Source organism: Lycium ferocissimum, chromosome 1 (genome assembly GCF_029784015.1).
Source record: "Lycium ferocissimum isolate CSIRO_LF1 chromosome 1, AGI_CSIRO_Lferr_CH_V1, whole genome shotgun sequence".
Taxonomy (NCBI): domain Eukaryota; kingdom Viridiplantae; phylum Streptophyta; class Magnoliopsida; order Solanales; family Solanaceae; genus Lycium; species Lycium ferocissimum.
Genome location: NC_081342.1, coordinates 21,632,816 through 21,639,051, shown reverse-complemented (window position 1 = coordinate 21,639,051; position 6,236 = coordinate 21,632,816).

Below are 6,236 nucleotides of genomic sequence, written 5' to 3'. Positions count from 1 at the left end.
AAATTTTCTTTGCGCAAGAGAGTAAGTTCTATCATAATAATCATAAAAATTATCTGATAGACCATTAAGTAAATAATACCGACATTTGTATGTATCTTCATCGTACTTTTCAATTTTTTCTTGAAGAGAAATAAGTTCTTCATCATTCATGGAAGAGTTGTCTACTTTATTTGGATTCTTCTCAGTTAACACATAAGAAACATTGAGAAGACTTAAGTAGAAAAGTACTTTACCCTTCCATCTCTTAAAATGAGTACCGTTGAACCAAAATGTCTTGTTAAGATCTCCTACTTTGACATCCGCCGATTTTTCAATTGTAGCCATATGAATCTCCTTAAAATTGTTGGTGATATTACAATGAAATTACAATTGAAAAATAAAATGAAGAAATAAAAATATCTTCTAGGCCGAGGCGCGGATATCTCGCTCTCTTGAAGGAGATTCAAAGGCTCATACGCAAGAAATCTACCGGTCCGAAAAATCTTTCCGACTTGTCCCCTTCGAGATACAATAGCCCGATCACGTCGTATAACTCAACAAACTAACAAGATGTTGAGTCCAAAGCTCCATAAAAAAGAAGAACACCTTCCTTCAACTAATAAACTCTCTTTTATTTTCCTCACTTTTTAAGAACTCTCCAAAGTATACATTTTTCTCTACCTCCACAAAATAAAGTTGACAAACTATTTATAGTTGAAAAATTCATCCTTGAATTGAATTGGATGAAAGAGTGGAATAATGGTGTATTAAAATGATGAGAATGTGGAGTAGTAAATAAGAAAATGGAGAGAAGAGTTTCATAAGAAGTAATGGCCATATTCAGCCAAGTAACGTTGGGAAACTAAAAGACTAAAAGGACACACCATTACTGCCTATTAAGGTCACTTTAAGGCATACAAAACGTAAGAAATCAATCTGCTATTGATGCTTTTTAATATTCACAACGTGCAGATCCTAGTAGGCCTTAAAAAGGCACTTTATGACAAGATCCTATTAGGCCTTAAAAAGGCACTTTATGACACATTCATTTTTAATATAAAAATGTCCAAAAGAACCATCAATAACTAATAGTCATCGGAGCAGAAGCAAATCTGCACATGCAATGGAATTACTCCTCTTTATACTGGACAGTTAAAGGTGTCTATGTCAATTAAATCTTTTGAACTGGTGTCTTTCTCTTTTCTTATGTATTATCCTTTGACCAAAATTTACGGTGGTCTTTTTCTATATTTGTGAAACAACGTGTCTTTTCACTTCCTCATTTATTAGGAGTCACCAATGCAAACAAATTTAATTAGCATTAAGATCTGACATGATTACTGATACGTTGGCTTCAACATTTATTTTGTGAGGCTTTTATAAGCCAATTAGGTAGTAGATTATGTATAAAAGAAATTTTAAAAAATTCGAAAAAAGGAGAAAAAAGATAAATATCAATGGAGGCCATAGAGAGGTGTCACATCATCTTGTCTATGCCTAGCTTTATATTATATATAGATATAGACTAGATAATGTGACCGCGCTTCCCGCGGTGATAATTGACTTGTTAAATTTATGACTTGGTGAGTCTGAAGAATATAGTTTTTCGACTATGCAATTATGTTATGATAACTTACCTGATTACTTAAAGCCTTGCCTTTTTTACATGGGGATGTTTCCGGAGGAAGCAAGAATTCAATAAGTTTGTGGATCGCTGAAGGATTCGTGCAATGGGAGTTTGGAAGAGGAATAGGCCTTTTAATTATTCAATTATTAAAAACAATGGATGGTTAAGTTCTTGTGAAAAGCTTTTAGTCCTTAAATCCAATTATATTAGGTTTCATATTTTAATCCATTGATTATGGATATTTAATTTTATATTTTCCTCTGGTTTCTTTCACTCCGGGATTTTTTGTCTTCTATATATACTTTAACCATTTTCTATAACATATACAGGTGAACTATACCTCCCTCTTTTTCTTTCTTTCTATATATTGTTTTTCTTTCTTTACTCTCCTATCTCTTTATTTTTCTCTCTAAATTCCAAGTAATAAAAGTAGGTCACTAAAGATACTTCAGGGCTTCAGGCATAATAAAGATAGGTGAGCGAAGAGATCCGAAGCATTATGGTGCTAATATAGTTCGACATTAGAAATTGGTTGGCTCTATGTTTTTTCTTAATAAAGTAAGAATGATAATATTCTTTCCATCAAGAACCAAGATGGTACGAAATATTGTATAAAAGGAGCAAATTTTACATCTATTGACTTAAAAGTTTAAGGAATCCTCTTCTACACCATTAAATCTAATGTGGTTCCTTTTTTTTTTTTTTTTTTTTTTTTTACAATCAACCACTCTAACTGAGTGGCTACTTTATTGATTTCATCTAAACACAAAACAAAGGAGATCAACCTTGAGCAACACCTTGTATGGACATCCCCATACTAAGTGGAATATTGTAGGATCATAGTATAAGCTACAAAAGTATGTTACTTTGAAGAGTAGAACTCTTCATCTATCCAAAAGGCATTAAGGAACATCAAAAGAGTAAATCCTATCTAACCTCCTATCTATATTACAACAAGCTTGAACTAATATTATTCCGGAATGTTGGCATCCATTCTATCCATATTCATTTCTCCTTTCACTTCTTTGGGAAGATTATGAAATTTGTTATCCAAGTGATCGAGTTGCGGTTAATCCCCGACATAACCGAATCTCAACCACTCTATTGCCTTCCCTATAACAATGAGCTATGCTCATCTATCACTGTTCCAGAGTTTTTTGATATTCAAAATAGTGTCCATGATGTTCCATACATAGTTGTATTCATCCATTATCCAATCTACTAACCATAATTTTGAGTCACTTTCAATATCTAACACATTTATATCCATTTTGTAGGCACCAAAAAAATTCCAATTTTCATAGCTAAAGCCTCGGCCAAAAAACATTGTTGGTAGTAATTCCAAAATTTATTCCATAGGCAATCGCAAAAAGCCTCGTTATTTCTTATTACACCTCCACCTCCACTATACCCGGATTTCCTTTTGAGCAACCATCCGTGTTTAATTTCACGCAACTCTTTATCCAAAAAGACCACTTATTTGACCAAAGAAGGATTTGATACATGTTTTGGCCTGTTCTATGATCTTAATGAAGTGCATCCAACTTATGTAAGGGTCCACATTTTGGGAACCATTTATGAGTTACCATCATAAGTCGTTGATATATTCCAAGCTTGATTTTTTAAAAGACATCTTTTATCCTCAAACCTTGCTTTGCACTTTAATCCACATCAAATGATAATCCCGTGTAGTACTTGAAGGACCATACTTTGATAGATTCTTGTTTAGTAAGCCAATGAATAAATCTGTCTTAAGTTTGAATTCGAAAAATCCCAAACCATTGTTTGAAGTGACTCCATACTTGTTGACTAATATTGCTTTTATAAATTTCGGGTATTTCCACATCTTCTTGATTATGACTAATACCTAGAAACACATTATCAGGAGATGCATGTTGAATCTCCTCAAATTCAAGTCATTTGAACTTTATTTTTTAAAAAACTTTCCATAGGAAAAAAGAAACCTTGAATGGAGTTTGTGTGTGCCACATCATTTTATTGATCAAAGAGGGGTTCGAGCCATTCTCACTTGTGTATTCCAAGGCATTTACAACTTAAATCTCCCATCTATTTTTTAGGCCTGGTAAGTAGGATTGTCCTTTAGAGTGGGAGAATTAATAGTAACTCCTCTGATTTGTTGTACAATATGCTCAAATGTTAAAAAGTGAGCTTTTCCACGTTCCAGGTACCATCTTCAATATATTCAGCCACAGTGCCTCTTACCAAAGTATTAGCATCACCAAACTGGGCTAGGTCCCCCAAACCAGACCAGTTGTCCCACCAAAAACTTGCATTTTCTTTGTTGATTCTCCATAATATAAGATGATCAATTTTCTTTTTAATCTCCATCATCCTTCTCCAATTATGAAATTGTGAGTAACTCCATTTCCTAAAAAATAGATGAATCCTTCTAGCATGTTTGGCCTTCAAAATTACACAAGCCCACAATGACTCCTTAGTCCCGAATTGCCACACACAACCAAAGAAAGATTCAAAATATCCTTAACCTTATACCAATACCACCTTCTAAAGTAGGCATACATAAAAAGGACCATTTAGACCGGGATACTTATTCTTGCCTTCATTGTTGCCCATAAAAAGTTAGCAAAAATTTGCTCCATTTGTTTGAAAATAGTTTTAGGAGGTTTACAAATGGCTAGAAGATGCGCAGCATAGCCGAAAGCATATGTTTAATCAAAACAATTTCCCCCCCCCCTCGTTGATAAGTTCTTCATAATTAAAGAATTTACCTTCTTGATAGTCTTATTTGCCATATCAAATGAAAATATTGAATAAGCTTCCTTCCTTGGAATAAAGGCATCCTAAGTAGGTAATTGGAAACTCTTGCCTTTGAACTTGAAGAATATTTCCACAAATTTAGCAACTCTTGTTAAAGTCTTCTATCCATTATAAAGCGGCCTTTTATCTCCATTGATCTTTTGGCCGATAAAGTGGAATAATCCTCAAGAACCTTCATAATTAGATTCAAAGTCTTAGTTTTTCCTTGCACAAAAAATTATCAAGTCATCGGCGTGAAAGCTAAGTGATTGATTTTAGGTCCTTTCATGCACTAAATAGTGAAAACCTACTTACTTTTTTTTATTTTTTTGTGTTATTTAACATGCAAGATAAAGATTCTGCAGCAATTATAAATAAGGCAGGTGAAATAGGGTCCCCTTGTTTCACCCCCCTTTGAGACTTGAAAAATCCATGCCTCTTCCCATTAACAACCACACTATACCAATTGTTAGCGAGCATATTCCATATAATGAAAATCACTTTTTCATCAAATCCCATTTTCCTCATGACTGTGCAAAGTTGACAGAGAGTCTGTCATAAGCCTTATTCATATCAATTTTAAAAACAACATTACCCCCATTATTTTGTTGCTTCATGTCATGAATAATTTCCTGTGCTAACAGGACATTTTCACCAATTTCCCTTCCTTTAATAAAACCACTTTGATTTGAGGAGATAATCTTTGGAATAATTGTAGAAAGCCTTTCAGAAAAAACTTTTGAAACAATTTTTTGAGTGACATTGCTAAGACTGATAGGCCTAAAGTCGAAAAGGTTTGGGAGCATCAATCTTATGTAAGAGAATATCAAAAAGTATTAGTAAAATATCTTGGGATTTGTTTGCCATTAAAAGATCCAAAATCTAACCAATTTAATAATGTCAAGTTCCACAATGTCCCAAGATTTTTGAAAGAAAAGACCAAATCCATCAAGAAGATCGAGCGTTTGGATTAATGTCAAAAATCAACATTTTTAACCTCTTGAAATTCTCAGGGGTTTTTTTGATAAAAATTCATTTTCAAGCCGAAAAAATGCCAATAGGAACATGTTTAAGGATATCAAGGTCAATATAGTTTCCCTGCTGTGAAAAAAGATTCTGATAAAACTGAACTGCTGCATTACCAATCTCTTCTTCCTCTTCAATTCATACTCCATTATCACAGATTCTATTGATATGAAGATACTTCCTTCGAATTCACCACGAGTGAAAAAATTGTGTTTTCATCTTGAGCAAATTCCATTTCGCATTTGCTTTTGCTTCCAAAAGCTATCCACATGTTTATGAGTAGATATCGCCTCCGCCTTTAGCTTACGGCTGGAATCATTCTATTCAACAAGTTCCATACTCTCTATGTATTTCCTTGAGTTAATTACTTTCCTCAGAAGGAATTTTATCAAAGATGTTGCCTACTTTATACTGGACCAAAGATCTCCTGAGGCTATCAAGGAGTATTTTTAAGTTTCCATTGAACTTCCCAAAATATGTTGCCACTTGTATTTTCTTAAAACCAATGGTCTTTTACAATCTCCCAAGTATCCTTCTATTTAATTGATTAAACAAGGAAGTTCGTGAATCAAAGAGTACTTCACATATGATTGACTAGAATTCTTGCCGCTATTAAAAGGAAGATACAATATGCGAGCCACAAAAAAGGAATATTCATAGAAATGTCAAAAGCCTCGAGGACCATTTTTCATTGCTGATCATCCTATCTAATCTTTTCCATATCACTTCTTCGCCCTTTCTTTCATTTGACCAAGTAAAAATATTCCCCGAGAATCCATTATCTTTTAAACCACAATCTTGCAAACACTCCATGAATGGCAAGCTT